We start from the raw sequence: 21,996 nt of genomic DNA, 5'->3' as shown, positions 1-21,996 counted from the left end.
TGCAAGTGATTTAGTTCAAAGTTACCATGCAAGAAGAGTTCTTCAGTTCTTCATAGAACAAATAGATAAGATGGTAATATAAACACTAGCTAACGCTAACAGTGGCTCAGTCTTAGTTGTTATTTTGTTGTTGTTGTTGTTGTTGTTCAGTTTTAAGTAATTAAAGTATACATTGAAAGATATTCAGGATTTTTTGATTCTAAAAGCAGGCAAATTTCTTTAATGTTGAGGATTAAATTCTCCAAAATAAGTCATGAGATACATTTTTAAATTTTGTTCATCTGATGTAGTTTAAGGACTATTTTAATACTCATATGGCTTATAAATAATGGAGTACATGGAGCAATTTCCTACATAAAAAGCATAGTTCACCAATATTGATTTATAAAAGATGGCTTAATAATCCCCTGTAATCCCATGCAATTAGGGAGTATATTTTTGCATGTAAGTAGATATTTAGTGATATCCATTATTAAATATCTTCTTGCACTTGAGATCCTTGAATCTTCTCACTAATGAAGCAACACGCCATTAACACTGTCTACTGAAACCCTGGAAATCTTAAATTATATAGAAATTAATGTATAGGCACAGGGTGTACAAACTGATGGGGAAGAAGGCTGCCTTCCTATTATATATTCTGAGTCTTAGATTAAAATCCTCAAAATTCATCCACTTTTTGGCAGGTTATAAATGAGTGGTCCTAGGACCATAGGGGCAGACAGCCTTCAGGACAACTCCTAATGACTTGAATGTTTCAGATACTCATTATTTCAATAGGCAAGGGCCTTCATTCATCAACTACCATATTACCTCAAATGGAGACGATGTAGGATTATACCAGCAAGCAAAAAGATAAAACTGTTTAATAATTCAGATTTTTTAAATGGCTTTTTTCTCCATCCAACTAAATGCAGCTCTCCCTAATTTTTGTTTATTTCATCTCATCAATTGTTCATCAAAGATGAATGATTATTAACAGCCTCTGACAAAGTTTTAATGCATGTGGTCAGAACTGTAGAGGGTTAAAAATAATATCCAACACATTAAATAGAACACAATAAGAGTGATGCCATAAATGCTAAATGTCAATGATGTGATCATTAAAAACATTAAATATTTTTCCAAAAGATTCACCTTATATAATATATATTTAATATTTTTGTTTGTCATGTAGTCAAATAATCCAGGTCTAATAAGTTTTTCACATATTATCTCATTTTTTAGCATTTTTTAAAAATTGATTTACGTCCTCACATAATATGTTAAGGTCGACAATTTTATGTGTCAATTTACACGACTAAGGGGTGCCATAGAGCTGGTAAAACATTATTTTTTAGTATGTCTGTGAGGATGTTTCCAGAAGAAAATAGCATTTGAATCTGTAGGCTGAGTGAAGAAGATGGTCCTTACCAATGTGCGTGGGCATTATCCAACATGCTGAGAGACTGAATAGAAGATAAAAGCAGAGACAAGGCAAAATTTGCTCTATATTTTTGAGTGAGGATATACATCTTCTGCCCTCAGACATTGACACTTCTTGTTTGGGGGATTTCAGACTTGTTCCTGGATTTATGCCATTGTCCCTCCAAACTCAGTGGTTCTCAGGGCTTCTGATTTGGACTGGGACTTACACCATTGGGACCTCTGTCCTCAGGCCTTAGGATTCAGACTGAATTACACCACTGGCTTTCCTAGTTCTCCAGCAAACAGACAGCAGATTATGGCTTCTCAGCCTCCACAGCTGTGTGAGCCAATTCCTATAAGTCTTCTCTTATATATATTATAATATATAATACATTTAAAATATTATATTATATATAGCATTAGTTCTATTTCTCTAGAGAACCCTGAATAATGCATATGTATGTAAATTTAAATAAATAACTCTGAAATGTATTCAAAATATTGAAATAGGCTGGGGTGGCTCATGCCTGTAATCCCAACATTTGGGGAAGTTCAAGGCAGGTGAATTTCTTGAGCTCAGGAGTTCAAGACAAGCCTGAGCAACATAGTGAGACCTTGGCTGGGCAAAAAATTTTAAAAATTAGCCAGGCATGGTGGCATGTACCTGTAGTCCCAGCTTCTCAGGAGGCTGAGGCAGAAGGCTCTCTTAAGCCTGAGAGGTCAAGGCTGCAGTGAGCCATGACTGTATCACTACTCCAGCCTGGCCTGGGTGACAGGGCAAGACATGGTCTCAAAAAAAAAAAAAAACTATCTGTCTCTCTATATATATGTATGTATATACACACATACACACACACACGTGTGTTTATATTTATATATTTTTGAGACCATGTCTTGCCTCTCACGCATGTGAGAGAGATGTGAGGAGGAGAGAAAGAGAGAGAAATCTTTTACTAGATTTCTTTTCTTTTTTTTTTATCTTGCTCTTTCTTTTTTTTATCTTTATCTTTTTTTTTATCTCCTAGGCTGGAGTGCAGTGGTGCAATTTCGGCTCACTGCAATCTCTGCCTCCCAGGTTCAAGTGATTCTCCTGTCTCAGCTTCCCAAGTAGCTGGGATTACAGGCATGCACCCCCATACCTAGCTAATGTTTTCTGTAGTTTTAGTAGGGACGGGGCTTCACCATGTTGGTAAGGCTGGTCTCAAACTCTTGACCTCAAGTGATCTGCCTGCCTTGGCCCCACAAAGAGCTGGGATTACAAGCATGAGCCATTTGCACCTGGTCCTTTCTCTAGATTTCCAAAATTTAAATTTGAAAAACATCTCTTGAAGACAAAATACCCAATGCACTTATTCTAATTTACTGCTACTTTCTTTATAAATTGAATCTTTTCACTTGTCCAAGAAGCCTGAGCCACATGATATTGCCTCTCTTCCCGATCTGGAATTTATAGTAAGAATTCTAGCCATTTCCCTTGGACCTATCCTCAGTGAATGGTGTAGTTTATTCTTGGGCCATGCATGGCACCATGCATGATCTTAAAAGAAGTGAAATGTTCTTTAGAGAACTTCTATCTAGCCTGTTGTTGCAGTTGTGAAAAAAAATCACTGAATCTGAAATCTTGGGGTTATGTTCATTTTCTATCTGAGAAATAAAAACAAAATTCTAAGCCCCACAACCTACTGAATGGACCTTTTCTTGGCCAGGCAACCTTGAAAACTGAGTTCTTAGCCATGACAACATGGGAGGTCAGATACACCTTGTTATAGCCTCTCCATCGATAACCACCATTAGGTTTTCTTTGATAAGGGCTAATCAGAAACTAGCCCTGTCGGAAGACTCCACCGTTGGTATAACCAACTGCCTGACTGCTGCCCCTTCCTTTTGCAGTTCCAACAAAACCACCCATCAGCATCTCTTCCTGGTAGGAGACCATCCACTATGGAGTGGGTCTAGCCAGCCTACAGAGGAAGATCAGTAAGGGTTTTCCTGTCCTCTGCTTCACCTTTTGACATGAGAGGGCCAGAAACTCCACCCTTGGATCATGCTAACATCTCTTATGTTCTGAACATGGATCCCATAGAGAATCATGAAGCTCAATTGCACATGCATATGTTTCTCCTTTCATAAATATTCATTACTCCTCCTATAGCTTATTAAATACATATATTTGGTCCCCTTGCTCAGCATAAATTCCTCTTCCCTCTGTCCCTGCCTCAAAGTGTCTGTTTCTGGCTTCTGACCATAGGCTACTCTTCTCAGTCTGCCAGAATGGCCACTCTTCAGGCCACAACACTTCATGAAAAATAAAGTCCCCTTTTCAAATATATGAACCTTGTCATTCTTCAGTTGACAATCAGATAATTATTTTAGGTACTTGAATAAGTTTCTCAAACTCCCTGATCATTTCCTTCTTTTTTAATAAATGAAGATCTTGAGAATTTATTTCACAGAGTAGAAATGAGCTAGACTGTTTCTACTTTCCTCTGTTGAATACTCCATTCTTTTAGGAACGCTATATTCCATTCAATCCTGCCCCTAATGCCACAGGTGTGGAATTATCAGATTCCAGGTGGAATAATCAGACTTGCTCACTCTCTTGATGAAAGAGAATTGGGATGCAAAAGATGAGTTAATCGAATAATGGTGGGATTTGTAGTTTCTTATATGCACAAAACAGTGACCAAAACAGACAAAACTCTTGCCCTCATGGAGTTTTCATTCTAGTTCTAAACCATTGTGTTTTTGTTTTTGGTTTTTTTCACACCAACCAATTACTTAGTTATCAGCAAACACCGACTGGGTGTCCTACAATTTAACTCTATTCTGACCCTGACTACCTGGAATTAGAACAGGCCATACAGATTAAGGATTCAGTCTCACAAAATGTTCCTTACTTCAGATGCCAGTTGCAAATAGAAGATCCCTTAGTTACTCACAACTTCTTTCCAACTTGGCTACAAGTCAGAGTTGCATGGGACTCCCTTCTCGTGTTCAACAATTTGCTGGGACAGCCCACAGAATCCAGGAAAACAGTTTACTTACTATTTACCAATTAGAAAATTTTTTTTTTTTTTTTTTGAGATGGAATTTTGCTCTTGTTGTCCAGGCTGGAGTGCAAAGGCGCGATCTCGGCTCACTGCAACCTCCGCCTCCCAGGTTCAAGCAATTTTCCTGTCTCAGCCACCTGAGTAGCTGGGATTACAGGTGCATGCCACCACACCCAGCTAATTTTTCTATTTTTGGTAGAGAGGGGGTTTCATCATATTGGCCAGGCTTCTCTTGAACTCCTGACCTCAAGTGATCCACCTGCCTCGGCCTCCCAAAGTGCTGGGATTACAGGCGTGAACCACCACGGCCAGCCTACAAATGCTATTTTGAAGGATGCAAATGAACAGTCAGAAGAAAAGATACCTGGGGTGAGATCCGGAAGGGTTCCAAGCACAGGAACTTCCATTCCAGTGTGCCACCCTCCTGGCATGTGCATGCCTTCTTGTTCACCAACCCAAATGCTCTCCAAACCCCATTTTTAGGGTTTCTATGGAGGCTTTATTATTAAGGCATGATTGATTTAATCATTGGCCTTCGGTGATTAAGTCAATCTCTAACCCCACTCCTTTTTGTGAAGATTGGGGGATGGGGCTGAATGTTCTAACCTCTAATTACAGGATTGGTTCCCTTGGCAACAAGGCCTGTATTCTTAGGTACTTTCCAAAAGTCACCTCATTAACATAAACTCAGGTAGGGTTGAAAGGGGCTTGTTATGAATAACAAAAGATACTCCTTTCATCTTTATGCTCTTGAGCTATTTCAGGAACAGGGGTGGTTGCAGGGTAGGGGGGCGGGGGGGAGTGGATATAATAACAAAGACATTTCAATCACCCCTACCACTCAGGAAGTTACAAAAATTTTAGAAGTTCTGTGCCAGGAACCAGGGACAAAGAGCAAATATATAATTATTATTATACCATAAAAATCACAAAAACATTTCACTAGTAAAGGCTAGAGTTTCATGCGCGTCCATATAAAGAGACCAGCAAACAGGCTTTGTGTGAGCAACGTGGCTGTTTATTTCACCTGGGTGCAGGCGGGCTGAGTCCCAGAAGAGAGTCAGCAAAGGGTGGTGGATTATCATTAGTTCTTATAGGTTTTGGGATAGGCGGTGGAGATAGGAGCAATGTTTTGGGGGCAGGGGATGGATCTCGCAAAGTACATTCTCAGGGGTAGGGAGAATTACAAAGAACCTTCTTATCGGTGGGGGAGATTACAAAGTACCTTCTTAAGGGTGGGGGAGATTACAAAGTACATTGATCAGTTAGGGTGGGGGAGAAACAAATCACAATGGTGGAATGTCATCAGTTAAGGCTATTTTTACTTCTTTTGTGGATCTTCAGTTACTTCAGGCCATCTGGATGTGTACGTGCACGTCACAGGGGATGCGATGGCTTGGCTTGGGCTCAGAGGCCTGACATTCCTGCCTTCTTATATTAACAAGAAAAATAAAACAAAATAGTGTTGAAGTCTTGGGGTGGCGAAAATTTTTGGGGGGTGGTATAGAGAGAGAATGGGTGATGTTTCTCAGGGCTGCTTCAAGCGGGATTAGGGGTGGCATGGGAACCTAGAGTGGGAGAGATTAAGCTGAAGGAAGATTTTGTGGTAAGGGGTGATATTGTGGGGATGTTAGAAGAAACATTTGTCCTGTAGAATGATTGGTGATGGCCTGGATACGGTTTTGTATGAATTGAAAAACTAAATGGAATAAGAGGAGAAAAACAGGTATAAAAGGTCTAAGAATTGGGAGGGCCTAGGACATCTGATTAGAGAGTGCCTAAGGAGATTCAGCATAGTCCTGTCAGCAAAGATTATTTATTTATTTCAAGAGCTAAGAGTGGCAGTTTGGGGGTAGCACGAGGAGATATCAGCTGTGGTGGCTTGGAGAAACAGTGTAAACCGGCAGTGTAAAGAAGAGCAGGGCATGTATGAGTAGTTGAGAACAGAGAATAGGAGTATGACTAGACAGAAGATAGTAGGGATGACAAGTTTTTTTGGGCACAGTCCAAGTTGGTCTGGTGTCTGGAATGAGACTGGGGCCTAATAAAAAGGAGCTCAAATGGGCTGTACCTTGTAGCATTCCGAGGATGGGCCTGAATTCTGAAAAGTGGTAAAAGTATTGTCCAGTCCTTTTTAAGTTGGTAGCTGAGCTTGGTGAGGTGTGTTTTTAAAAGACCTTTAGTCCGTTCTACTTTTCCTGAAGACGGAGGACCGTAAGGGATATAAAGGTTTCACTGAATACTAAGAGCCTGACAAACTGCTTGGCTGATTTGACTAATAAAGGCTCGTCTGTTATCAGACTATATAGAGGTGGGAAGGCTAAACTGAGGAATTGTGTCTGACAGAGGGGAAGAAATGACCGCGGTGGCCTTCTCAGACCCTGTAGGAAAGGCCTGTACCTATCCAGTGAAAGTGTCTACTTAGACTAAGAGGTATTTTGGTTATCTGACTCGGGGCATGTTGAGTAAAGCTAATTTGCCAGTCCTGGGTGGGGGCAAATCCTTGAGCTTGATGTGTAGGGAAGGGAGGGGGCCTGAATAATCCCTGAGGGGTAGTAGAATAGCAGATGGAACACTGAGAAGTTATTTCCTTGAGGATAGATTTCCACAATGGAAAGGAAATGAGGGGTTTTAAGAGGCAGGCTAGTGGCTTGTACTATAGCATAGCCTGCCTTTGCTGGTGTGTGGCGATTAGGCCTGGTGGAACTGCCATCAATAAATCAAGTGTGATCAGGGTGAGGAACAGGAAAGAAGGAACTATGGGGAAATGGCGTGAATGTCAGGTGGATCAGAGAGATACAGTCATGGGGGTCAGGTGTGGTATCAGGAATAATGTGGGAGGCCAGATTGAGGTCCGGGCCAGGAACAATGGTAATTGTGGGACTTAACAAAGAGTGAGTACAGCTGAAGGAGCCGGGGAGCAGAAAGTATATGCATCAGGTGTGAGGAAGAAAATAGATTTTGGAAGTTATGAGAAATGTAGAGAGTGAGTTGAGCATAGTTTGTGATTTTGAGGGCCTCTAAAAGTATTAAAGCAGTGGCAACTGCTGCACGAAGACATGAGGGCTAGGCTAAAACAGTAAGATCAAGTTGTTTGGACAGAAATGCTACAGGGTGTGGTCCTGGCTCTTGTGTAAGAATTCTGACCACACTAACCATGTGTAGGAAGGCAAGGAGTTGTTTTGTAAGGGATTGAGGTTTGGGAGATTAATCAGATATGATCAGCAGGGAGATCATGTGTGTTTTTAGGAGAATTATGCCAAGATAGGTAACAGATGAGGATGAAATTTGGGCTTGACTGAAGTAATGGGGGCTTTCTGTGAAGCCTTGCAGCAGTACAGCTCAGGGTGTCAGGGTCAGTCTAAGTGAAAGCAAAGAGAGGCTGGGATGAAGGGTGCAAAGGAATAGTAAAAAAAAAAAAAAGCATGTTTGAGATCCAGAACAGAATAGCAGGTAGTAGAGGGAGGTATTGAGGATAGGAGAGTATATGGATTTGGCAGCATGGGGTGGATAGGCCAAACAATTTGGTTGAAAAGGCATAGATCCTGAACTAAGTTGTAAGGCTTCTCTGGTTTTAGGACAGGTAAAATGGGGGAATTGTAAGGAGAATTTATAGACTTTAAAAGGCCATGCTGTAGCAGGCGAGTGATAACAGGCTTTAATCCTTTCAAAGCATGCTGTGGGATGGGATATTGGCATTGAGCGGGGTATGGGTGATTAGGTTTTAATGAGATGGTAAGGGGTGCATGATCAGTCACCAAGGAGAGAGTAGAGGTGTTTTATACTTGTGGGTTAAGGTGGGGGAATACAAGAGGAGGATGCAAAGGAGGCTTTGGATTGGGAAGAAGAGCAGCAATGAGATGCAGCTGTAATCCAGGAATAGTCAGGGAAGCAGATAATTTAGTTAAAGTGTCTCGGCCTGATAAGGGAACTGAGCAGGTGGGGATAACTAAAAAGGAGTGCTTAAAAGAGTATTGTCTAAGTTGGCACCAGAGTTGGGGAGTTTTAGGAGGTTTAGAAGCCTGGCCGTCAATACCCACAACAGTTATGGAGGCAAGGGAAACAGGCCCTTGAAAAGAAGGTAATGTGGAGTGAGTAGCCTCCGTATTGATTAAGAAGGGACGGACTTACACTCCACTGTGAGAGTTACCTAAAGCTCGGCGTCCGTGATGGTCTACGGGGCTTCCAAGGCGATTGCGCAGCGTCAGTCTTCAGCCGCTAAGCCGAGAAGATCTGGGAAGGAGTCAGAGAGCCTTGGGCCAGAGTTCCAGGGGCTCTGGGAGTGGCTGCCAGGTGAGTTGAACAGTCCGATTTCCAGTGGGGTCCCACAGAGATGGGACGTGGCTTAGGAGGAATCCTGGGCTGTGGGCATTCTTTGGCCCAGTGGCCAGATTTCCTGCATGTATAGCAAGCTCCTGGGGGGGGAGGTTCTGGAGGAATGCCTGGCTGCTGCGGTTCATGCATTTGGAAGTTCTTGTGTGCTGGAGATGTGGCTGGGGTTTGTCTCACTGTAGAGGCAAAGAATTGCAAATTTTTTCTGTTATTGTACACTTTGAAGGCGAGGTTAATTAAATCCTGTTGTGGGGTTTGAGGGCGGGAATTTAATTTTTGGAGTTTAATGTCGGGAGCAGATTGGGTAATAAAATGTATATTGAGAATAAGACGGTCTTTTGACCTTTTAGGGTCTAGGGCTGTAAAGCGTCTCAGGGTTGCTGACGAATGAGCCACGAACTGGGCTGGGTTTTTTATGTTTGATGAAAAAGAGCCTAAACGCTATCTGATTTGGGATAAAGAAAAAGGAGCGTTAACCTTGACTATGCCTTTAGTTCCAGCCACCTTTTTAAGAGTAAATTGCTGGGCAGGTGGGGGAGGGCTAGTCATGGAAGGAAACTGTAAGCTGGACCAGGTGTGAGGAGGGGAGGTGATAAAAGGATTATAGGGTGGAGGAGTGGAGGCTGAGGAAGGATTGGGACCTAGCTCGGCCTGGCGAGGAGGGGAGAGGTCAGATGGGTCTGTAGAAAAGGAAGTTTAGAAAGACTCAGCGATGCTTGGGGTTGGGGTTGAGAGGACAGGCGGGAGGGAAAGAAGGAAGATTTGGGACTACTTGCACTGGGCACAGAGACTAGGAAGGGACTGATGTGTAAAAGAATGCCTGGACGTCAGGCACGGCACCTCAGACCATTTGCCCATTTTCACCAAATTTCATGCGCGTCCGTGTGAAAAGACCACCAAACAGGCTTTGTGTGAGCAACATGGCTGTTTATTTCACCTGGGTGCAGGTGGGCTGAGTCTGAAAAGAGAGTCAGCAAAGGATGGTGGATTATCATTAGTTCTTATAGGTTTTGGGATAGGTGGTGGAGTTAGGAGCAATGTTTTGGGGGCAGGGGGTGGATCTCGCAAAGTACATTCTCAGGTGTAGGGAGAATTACAAAGAACCTTCTTAAGGGTGGGGGAGATTACAAAGTACATTGATCAGTTAGGGTGGGGCGGAAACAAATCACAATGGTGGAATGTCATCAGTTAAGGCTATTTTTACTTCTTTTGTGGATCTTCAGTTACTTCAGGCCATCTGGATGTGTACGTGCACGTCACAGGGGATGCGATGGCTTGGCTTGGGCTCAGAGGCCTGACATAGAGTATGTCAATAGCGAAAAGTATTGAGGAGAAAAATAAGCAGCAAGTGGGGAGAACAAATGCTAGGACTAGGTGTTTGCAATCTTAAGGATCAGAAAATAATATCCCAGAATATGATCCATTGACTTGGTGAAATAAAGAAGCAGACTCAAGATCTCTCTGACCTCCCCCTTCCCTGCAGCCCTGTCTCAAACCCTCTGTTTCTCCCTAAGCACAAGGAAAGGCTTTACTTTAATATTCCTTTATGCTTTGAGATCACATCTGCCAAAGAAAACACAATTGCCTTCTACTCCTTCCCTGAAATTTTATTACCAGAAGACAGGAATGTAACTACATCTGGATGGACTTTGTCACAAGGTACTGTCTGTCTCTGGGCTCATTGAAATTCCTAAGAGAATCAATTATAGGATAATGTCTCCCTCCTGGGCCCATTTATCTCTCCTAAAATTATTTACCACTCCTCTAAAATTATCTATAGGCCCCCACTACCCTCTCCCCTATAAATGGGATATTTATACTTCCACCATCTGGCTCTTCTTTGAGTCACATATTTCGTATGGCTCTTATGGATATGTGCATGTCAATAAATTTGTATGCCTTTTCTCCTGTTAATCTGTCTATTGTTAGGTTATTTCGGAAGGCTCAAACCTTCAGAGAGGGAGAGGTTCTTTTTATTCCTATGACAATTTTAAGATCTTTATGGTTAAAGAAAATGAAAGCAATACCAGTACAGCATTTTTGGTGCTTATTTCAATTAATGCCTTTGGTTGATACCTCTTTACCCACAAAATAGTTCATGCTATCAGACTCAAAAAATAAAAAACTTAAATATTATAGAAAAAATAATATTCTAGGGACAATCTCCCACATTATTATAAGAGATCTCTATTGTGATTAATATTAGGTGTCAACTTGATTGGATTGAAGGATGGCTAGATAGGTGGTAATGTGTTGTTTCTGGGTGTGTCTGGGTGTTCTCAGAGGAGACTGACATTTGAATCAGTGGACTGGAAGAGGAAGACCCACCCTCAATGTGGATGGGCACCATCCAATCGGTTGCCAGTGCTGCTAGAACAAAGCAGCCAGACTAAGGTGGGATAAGCTGGCTTGCTAAGTCTCCTGGCTTTCATCTTTCTCCTGCGCTGGATGCTTCCTTCTGTTCCCCCTGCCCTTAGACATCATACGCTAGGATCTTTTGCCTTTGAACTCTTGGACCTACACCAGTGTTTGCCAGAGGACTTCACCTTGTGATTATGTGAGACAATTCTTTCTAATAAATTCCCTTTCATACATACATATGAAAAGGAGTACATATATGATAATAGTATATGTATTCCCATACATATATCCTATTAATCCTGTCCCTCCAGAGAACCCTGACTAATACAACCTCCATTTAAAAATTGCTGATATAGACTATCAACATTAGAAAAATTCCCTGGGCACTGAGACTGCGATAAGTTCCCAGCATCCCTGCAACACTAGCAATGTGCAAAATATAGATTCAGCAGTTGGGAATCCAGTAGTTTCTAAGTATATCCCTACCAGTGTGACAACTTATTTATGTGACACAGACTGAATTGTCTATTCAGTGTCAGTTATTACTTATTTCTTATATACATTTCTCAAAGAGTTACCAGAATCAACAAGTGAATGAGACCATAATTAAACTTGATCCCCAACAACTCATATATATATTTTATACCTGTTATTTTGCATGCCAACCAGTATAAAACATAAACAGCTTTTTATTAAAAGAATCTTACACTATGTGAGGGTCTGTTAGCTAAAGAGAGAGTAGAGCATCTGAAGTCAGAGGTTACTATATCTCAATTATAATTAACGTGTTTGGTCTACTTTTAGTTGTTTTGATTCCACGCAATTTTTTTACTCTGAATGTTTACATCTATATAAAGTCAAAATAATATGTAAAAATAATATAAATATTATTGTTGTAGGAGTTATAAGAAATTAGGCAGATAGAAAAAGGTGTCCTTGGGAAGTTTTTATTTTTTAAGGCATCCCCAGAAAAGTTTCTTGTAAAGCCCTGGCTCTTAGAGCCAGACTGGCAATCTTTGATATTCAAATGCAGGCCATTAGAAACTGGGTCCACCCAACATGCTGATTCTCATGGCCTTCTTGCCCAGGCTTTTAATAGCTTTGAAGATTGTAACATTGGACTAGAGAAGGAATATATGGGACTCATAAAGAACTAACATGTTCACAAATATGAAGCAAAACGAGTTAACTAAATGGACTGCACTCAGAAAGTTAAAGCAAAATTTTTACTTTTGCTTGGAATATTGCTAATCCTTGTTTTGGTTTTCAGAGTCAAGGAAACTTATTTAAACTATTTATGGCCTTTAATACTTGAGTAAGGTATACTCTTATGAACAAAATTTGGAGCATGTTTATTTTTCTCTGCCTGGTTCCTCTAAAATTTGGAGACTATCTGGGAGTACTCTTAACTTATGGCAGTATAGTTGTTTGCATCAGTGCAATAAGAATCCATTTTCCTTTGTCAACAGGACACAATTGGAAAAACTGGTTATTTTACCAAGCTTTGACTGAAAGGGTGTGTTTCCCTGTAAGGAATCAAGCTTGACATGCAGAGCCAATAAAAGCCCCTTTGGGAGAACTGGCCTCATACTTTGTCTACACAGTCCTTGTGCAGGGTTCCTAACCTGTGATCAGTAAAGAATGTCAATTTCTAACAGGTCTGGAAGCTCCAAGTTTATCTTGGGACCTCAAGAGGAGATGATCACCCAACTTACAGGTATTAGGGGATACAAACCCATGACTGGGCTCGGCTTCAAAAGTCTTATCTGAAATTCCTTATGGAACAGAGTTTCATCAAAACCAATCCAAAAGGCCTATGTAAAAATAACCATTCTTGCTGCACTTTATGCAAATAATCAGAACTAGTATAAGACTGAAGTTTATTCACAATTAGTTTTTACACAAAATGAGGACTGGAGAGAAAAGTTTTGCTCCAAAACTTTTCATACACATTGTCATTAAATCCTAGTCTCATTAATTGTTTTTTAGCTTTTTGCCTACATTTTAGACTAACCCTGCTTATTCTTGTGAATCAAGTGGTGATCTTCTGCAGCTTGAAAAAAAAAAAAGAGGATGAGTAGTGTAAAAATGTGAATCAATATGCTAGTTCTGGGTAATTATCTTGCAAATTCTGCCAGGTAATGAAAGTAAGTAAGGTGCCCATAAACCTGAGGTTTCTTTGTTTGGGAAAATAAAACCAAGGAGCTTCATAGACCCCCAAAGGGGAATTTTATATCTTGGCAAGTAAAATTTTAGATGGAAATTATCTACTACAGCACACTTGTGGGAATTGCTATGCTCGCTCTACTATTTGCAATAGGATTATACACGGTAGCACCTTCTAACTGAAATATTGGACAGAGAGTTTCCGTTGCAGAAGTATTTTGCTTAATTATTAGCCTTATAGCAGGAATAATAGTTGACAAAAAGGAAGGATGAAAGTTTTACTACCACTGAGTCTGCTAGGACTTTTTGTTGGGTTTAGTGATGCACTTTTAAATGAAACATGCTGCTTTTAGATTAATAGCTCTAGTAAAGTAGAGAAAAATCTACAGGTACTTAAAGATCAAATCAAAATTATTGGTGGGCTCATGGAAAATGCGGCTTCAGTGCCACGTGGCTACAGTCTCTCTTTAATGAATTCTGGTCTTCTTTATGAAATTGATTAGCCCCTTTATTAAGCCCTCTTTGGCTTATACATCTTGTATTAACATTTGAACTCTCTATGCTCAATGCTATTGAGCATTACATAAACAATGTTACATTGCTCAATACTGTAATTCAAATTCTTCTCCCCTAGAAGCAATCAAACTCCAAATGGTGCTGTAACCTGAATCACACATGGACATGCCAGTCTTTCAAGGACCCTTATATGGATCCCAGGAGGAACCCTAGCTGTTGTTCCCCATTCAATGCCCCTCTGCAGCAGGAAATAGCCAGAAAGAGTCATCACCCAAAATGCCCTAACAGCAGTTAGTGTGGTATCTCCACAGGGTGGAATGTCGTAGGAATTAAGATATTATTTTAGGGAGATATAGACGAAAAGCGGTCCTTGGGAAGTTTTCATTTTTTAAAGCATCTCCAGAAAAGTTTCTTGTAAAGCCCTGGCTCTTAGAGCCAGGCCAGCAACCTTTGATATGCAAGTGCCAGCCATTAGAAACTGGGTCCACCCAACGTGGCGATTCTCGCAGTCTTCTTGCCCTTTCACCACATGCTCCTGGCAACAAGGCCACCCCCACATATCCCCACATGTGTAGAACATCCATGGCGCCCTGCATTTTCTTATTAAAAGGCTAGGGTGGGAGGGCCAGCTTTTTTGCGAGCTACGTGAATGACATGCCTGGTCAAATCAATCCCCTGAGCCCTGTGCAAATCATATCACTTCCTCCACCTGGCTGGTGTCCACCGCACTTGGGGACCTCCTCTTTTGGCTTTGGAGCCCCCTTCCCTCTGTCTCTGTATGGGGTAGCTTCTTCCTTCTGTCTTCTCCCTTCCTTCTTGCCTATTAAACGTTCCACTCCTTAAAACCAGTCCAGGTACGTGTGTCCCTGTTGTTTTATCTAAACTGGCATGAGCACCAAGAACCCTGGTGTTCCTCCACTCATCAGAGCCGAATCATTTTGAGCTGTTAAATCCTATAGAAGGCAGGACTAAAGGCTAATGGGTGGGAAAATGATAGAGACAACATATTAAACGTAGAAAATCTCAGTTCCAGAATAATGGAAAGAATAAAGAAAGCTAAATAGGAAAATGAAAATCCCTCACCCTCTTCAAGATCCCTCATTGCAATGGTATTTCACACATGGCCTTAGATTTGCCTGCATTACAATTATTAAGTACCTGTTTTATTTCTTTTTGCTCAAAAAATGGATCAAAAGCAAATAATATAATGTCATAAATTTTATAAATGATATAATGTTGTGAAATTCTATCCTAGAGTTCTATGTCCAGCAAAACTATGTTACAAATTTGTGGTAAATATAAGAAAATAATTACTAACAATATAGTAAATAATGACTAATTTGGGAGGCATCAAGTATATATGTTATTATTTCATGCATCCACTTAAAGAATAAAGAATAGAATGTTTAGCTTATTTATTAAGGTAATGATGGAGGGTAATGAGAGGAAACAGAAAATATGTTGAAGTAAATCTCAATTTGCCACAAACATTTTGAAGAGGCTATCTCACAATTTAAAAGACAATTTGGGAGAATATTTTTAGAATGTTCAATTATGCTGTTTACAAAAATACTGGCAAATATATCAGATAAATAATGAAAACAAGGTAGATAATTTATAATCCAAATTATAAAATAAATATACATAAGTCCATAGTTATATAAATACATAACTGAATAAATAAATAAGAAGAGACAAATATTCCTTAGAAAATAATATATACATGTGGAATATATATCTATAATATACATATATTATCTATATTATATTTTCTCTATGTATATTCTGCCCTCGAAGAGTTGGACCTTAATCCCTACACCTTGAGTATGGACTGGAGTTAACAATTCTCTGAAGAACAGACTATAGAAAGGGAAAAAAGCAATTCCTTTATAGAAAACTGGCAAACACCATATTAACTAAGTGATCAAGGTTATATCATCAGTGATAAAGTATGTTGATATCATGTACTCCCTGATAGAATATAATGAGAGTGGCTTGTAACTGAGGGAGTCTTCTTCCCCAAAACCTGTATCTAATCCAAATACAAAACCCATTAGACAAACTTACATTGAGGAACATTCCATAGATATCTGAACAATAAACATTAGCCCTCTTACCATCATAAAAACATGAAAAGTGTGAGAAACAGTCACAAAACAGAGGAGGTGAAAGACACATGATAACTAAATGGAATATGGTATTCTGGATTGGCTCTTAGTACAGAAAAAGGACATTAGTGGAAAATTGGAAAAATCAGAATAGTACTTGGAGTTTACTTAAGTAATGTACCACTGCTGTTGGTTCTGAGTTTTAACAAGCAAACCATGGTTACGTAAGATGTTAACATTAGAAGATAGAAATAAAGGAACGCTCTATATCATCTTTGCAACTTTTTGGCCAATCTAAGATTAATCCTAAATAAAAAAGTTTACTAAAAGTAAGAATATAGAAATTTAATATCGGAAAAAATAGACCCCCCAAAATATTTTAGATAAACACATTAATGTTTAATGATAAAAGCAATGATTCACTAGAAATGTATTACTGTTACAAAATATGTACCTGATATCAAGTCTTCAAGAACTTAAAGGGATACAGATTATGAAGTGAAAATTCCAATGACACTCCGAAAACTACTGCTCCAAAACATGGGCCTGATACCAAGTCCTCAAGAATTTGAAGGAATACAGATTATGCAGTGAAACTTTCAATGAAACTGTGAAATATTAATACAGTTCTCTGGATAACAAGTAACTCATATAGATAAAACTAGAAATTTCATTAACATATTTAAAAAGTTGACCTTACAAGTATTAATAGAGCATGATGTATAATAATTAGAGAATATACCCTTTCCAGTATCCAAAAGAAGTGTTTACAAAAGTTGATTAAGTTCAGGACACAAAGGTCAAAGAGTCAAATGGAAATGAAAAATTCCTGAGAACTGAGAGAGAAAATACTACATCTCCATGTTTTAAGATACACATAAAGATAAATTACTTACATAGGGTATCCTTGAACTACATGAGCGTTAGGGACACTGATCCCCTGTACAGTCAAAAATCCACATATGACTTTTTGATTCTCCAAAAACTTAAATACCGATAGGCTACTGCTGACAGGAAGTCTTAATGATAACAACTGATTAACACATATTTTGTAAGTTAGATGTATGATATAATGTATTTATTTTTTATTATATATTATTTTATTATTATATACTATTATTATTTTTGACACAGAATCTCACTCTGTCACCCAGGATGGAGTGCAGTGGTGTGATCTTGGCTCAGTGCACCCTCCGCCTTATGGGTTCAAGAAATTCTCCTGTCTCAGCCTCCCTAGTAGCTGAGTTTTACAGGTGCCCGTCACCACACCCAGCTAATTTTTGTGTTTTAGTAGAGACAGGGTTTCACCACATTGGCCAGGCTGGTCTCGAACTCCTGACCTCAAGCAATCCACCCGTCTTAGCCTCCCAAAGTGCTGAGATCAGAGGTGTGAGCCACTGCGCCCAACCAATTTCTTCTTATAATAAAGTAAGATAGAGAAAAAAAGTTATTAACAATCATAAGAGAAAATATATTTACTATTCATTAAGTTGAAGCAGATCATCATAAAGGTCTTTATCCTTATCATCTTCAGATTGGGTAGGATGCAGAGGAGGATAAAAGGAGAGTTGGCCTTGCCGTCTCAGGGGTGACAGAGATAAGTGAGGTGGAGAAAGTGGAAAGGGAGGCAGGAAAGGCAGGGATACTGGGTGTAACTTTACGGAAATACATGGTAATTTCTGCCTGACTTTTTTACCTTTTCATTTATCTAAAAATGTTTCTATGCATTATCAATCTTTCCACTATTTACTCTAGTTTTCATGCCCATATCATAAAAAGGTGCACCCTGTGAGAGAAATCAAAGCAGTCTGGAATAATTAAAACTCTCTGGCCTGATTGTCTAATAACAATTTGTTTTCTGACACTGCTTCCTCTATGTCTTCTTCCCCATTGTCTGTTACTGATTCAGAAGCAGTCATCTCCATCAAGTGGTTTTTATTAGTTCTTGAATTTTTCCAAGATCCATATCTTAAAACCCACCCCCATTTTTTTTTTCTGGATGCACCATCTATTTCATAGTTTTCTTGATTGGCTCCATTGTACGTACTGAGAATTCATGTGCAACATCTAGACACTATTTATAGAAGCAAATGATTAACACTGTGTACTAAATGGCAAAACGTTAATGCAAATGTTTAATACTTAGAAGTCACTCCTCCTGTAACTTTAAAATACACTTTGAAGTAGTTAAGCTTCCAAATGCATTTAAAACCTTTTTTTTCTTTTTTCTCCTTTTTCCCTAGTCTTGACATATAACTTTGAAGTAAACTGTAGAAAAATTTTTTTCCTTAGAAAAAAAATAAAAAAAAAATAAAGGGTATCCAAATTGGAAAATAGGGAGTCAAATTGTCACTGTTCACTGATGATACAATTGTATTCCTAGAAAACCCTGAAGTCTCATCCAAAAGGCTCCTACAATTGATAAGCAATTCTAGTAAAGCCTCAGGTTACAAAATCAATGTACAGAAATCAGTAGCACTGCTATACACCAACAACGACAAGACTGAGAATCAAATCAAGAACTCAACTCTTTTTACACCAGCTGCAAAAGAATAATAAAATACTAAGGAATATATATAAGGAGGTGAAAGATCTCTACAAGGAAAATTACAAAATACTGCTGAAATAAGTCACAGATGATGCAAACAAATGGAAGCCCATGCCATGCTCATGGATAAGAAGAATCAGTATTGTAAAAATGACCATACTGCCCAAAACAATCACAGATTCAATGCAATTCCCATGAAAATGCCATAATTTTCCACAGAACTATAGAAAATAAATCTAAAATTCTTATGAAACCAAAAAAGAGCCCACATAGCCAGAGCAATACTAAGCAAAAGAACAAATCTAAAGGCATCGCATTATCAGACTTCAAAGTATTGTATAAGGCTCTAGTTACCAAAACAGCATGGTACTGATAAAAACATAGGCACTTAGACCAGTGGAACAGAATAGAGAACCCAGAAATAAAGTAAAATGCTTGCAGTCAACTGATCTTTGACAAAGCACACAAAAGCATGAATTGGGGAAAGGACACCCTATTCAATAAATAGTGCTGAGCAAACCAGTAAGCCACATGCAGAAAAATGAAACTGTAAACCCATCTCTCACCTTATATAAAAATCAACTCAAGATGGACCAAAGACTTAAATCTAAGACCTGAAACCATAAACATTCTAGAAGATAACATCAGAAAAACTCTTTTTGACATTGGTTTAGGCAAAGACCCCAAAAGCAAATACAACAGAAACAGAGAAATAAATAAATGGGACCTCATTAAACTAAAATTGCTTTTGCACAGCAAAATAAATAATCAGCGGAGTATATAGACAACCAATCGAGTAGGAGAAAATATTCACAAACTGTGCATCTGACAAAGGACTAGTATCCACAATCTACAAAGAACTCAAATCGTCAAGAAAAAAAAAACTCCCATCAAAAAGTGGGCAAATGACGTGAATAGATTATTTCTCAAAAGAAGATATACAAACAGCCAACAAACAAATAAAAAAAAAGCTCAACATCACTAATCATCAAGGAAATGCAAATTGAAACCACAATAAGATACCACCTTACTCCTGCTAGAATGAACATAATTAGAGTTTTTTTTTTTTTAAAAAAAAAAAGAATGTTGGCGTGGATAAGCTTGAAAGGAAATACTTTCACACTGCTGGTGGGAATGTAAATTAGTACAACCACTATGGAAACCAGTATGGAGATTCCTTAAAGAACTAAAAGTAGATCTACCATTCAATTGAGAAATCCCACTACTGGATATCTACCCAAAGAAAAAAAAGTCATTGTACAAAAAAGATACTTGCACGTGCATGTTTATAGCAGCACAGTTCACAATTGCAAAGAACCAATCTAAGTGCCCATTGACCAATGAGTGGATACACACACACATACACACCATGGAATACTATTCAGCCATAAAATGGAATGAAATAATGTCTTTTGCAGCAACTTGGATGGAGCTGGAGACCGTTATTCTAATTGAAGTAATTCAGGAATGGAAAACCAAATACTGTATGTTCTCAGTTATAAGTGGGAGCTAAGCTATGAGGATGCATAGACATACAGAATGATAGAATGGACTTTGGGGCCTTGGAGTGGGGAAGATTGGGAGGCAGGGAGGGATAAAAGATTACGCATTGGGTACAGTGTACATTGCTCGGATGATGGGTGCACTAAAATCTCAAAATTCACCACTAAATAACATCAATTTAACCAATTACCACCTATACCCACCAAACGGTTGAAATAAAAATAAATAAATGAAAAATTTTTTAAAATGCTCTGTGATACTGATTATTCACTGCTTGAGCAGTTCCTCTCTCCAGTAAATTGCAGATTGCAGTAAAAATTAATCCTCATGGTTCTTTTGTAAGAACCGTGTGTGTTTCATTGTGTTTAGTGCAATAGTGTAAACCTTGAATAACACCACTGTACGCATACAAAGGGCCACTACTGATGCTGAAAGCACTCCCAAGAAACAGTGAAAAGTCATGACATTACAAGAAAGAGTTGAATGCTTGATATGTACCATCATAGATGGAAGTTATGGAAGAGTTGAACCCTTTACAGGATTTTCTAGTATATCTCCATATCATGGATGTTCTTAATGATAATTATTTAATTGACTCTTTATAATTAGTTTAGGATGCAGTTCAATTATTAAAAGACTTGTAGATATGAAATATTTTATTCAAAATGTTGTTTAAAAAACTTGTTTGGCTTCTGTTCTAATGGACATTATGTCTGCATCTAGCATTTTCATTTACTGAGTCCTGACACCTTCTCTCATTTGAATGATGTTATTAGCCATTCTAAATGAAGTAAATGTTCTTCAAAGCATTATAAATTACTCATTAAGTATCTGATAATGTGTTTAAATGGGCAACTCACCAACAAAGTCTAGGGGAATCAATAATGAAGCTTAATTCAATCTACTACAGCTCTGCTAGCTAGTATACCATTTAAAAATTTAAGAGTATTTAAACTGCTGAGACATTTCCTGGCATTTTAATACACTCTTTTATAACAATACTTTTCCCTTGTGTAAGCAATTATGACTATTGTTAACGGAGTCAATTCAAAACTCATTGGCCTTTTATTTTTTGTTTTGTTTTCTTTTTTCTCCTTTGCGGAGGCATCCACCTTAGCCCATCATTTATTACTGACATTCCTGGCAGAATAGAATCAGGTTCACTCATCAGAGATAACAGTAGAGTACATTTTAGGGGGAATAAAGGTGGAACCTTTATAGTATGGAAGATCAATCATATGGAAGAAGAGAAAATACTTCATTCCAGAATTTTAAATAAATACCAGTTGATAGCATTGAAGCAAGTTGGGAGAATATCAAAGACTTTCATTTATCTGCCAATGCTCTATATACTGACAAACAAAATAAAGAGATTTAACCTGAGTTCCAGTTAGATTTGTCTTCACTTTTGCAGCTACATTAAATTAGGTTTTAAAACACCTAATTTGAGTCTTAAAGTTTTATAAGTCTACTTTCCTGCCCGAGAGTTAACCATTGATTATACAAATGACAGCATATCAGCTTTTTTATTGTAAATAATAATAAACTGCTGTGAAGAGCTGTGGAGGCAACTGCAGGCTTGTTTGAAGTAATGCAATTAAAATTTAAAAACAATTCGGGTAACAGGGGAATGTCTACATTGAAAAATCTGTGTGTGGGTGTGTGTGTGTGCACGCGCACATGTATGTAACTCGTGTCTATCTCTATAATCCCTATGTATTTAAATTTAAAATAGTTCAATAATTATTGATAATTACTGATAAGCTGAAGTCTTTTTAGTCATTTCTGGATATAATTTCTGAAGCCTCAACTTATATTCAGAAATTTTAACCATGTATAGAAAAAATTACAACAGTTGGTTTCTTTTCTGATTTCCACAAATAGTAAAGGAAAATAACAATTCTCCCTATCTCTGCCAAAAAACAAACTCTGTTGTTTTTCTTATACATGCAAAAACAGGAAGTGGTTTCAAGCTAAATTAGAAGAAACATAGTAGCTCTCACAA

This window comes from Hylobates moloch, unplaced genomic scaffold, assembly GCF_009828535.3.
Source record: "Hylobates moloch isolate HMO894 unplaced genomic scaffold, HMol_V3 SCAFFOLD_2, whole genome shotgun sequence".
In the NCBI taxonomy this organism is placed as follows: domain Eukaryota; kingdom Metazoa; phylum Chordata; class Mammalia; order Primates; family Hylobatidae; genus Hylobates; species Hylobates moloch.
Note: the sequence above shows the minus strand (reverse complement) of the source record.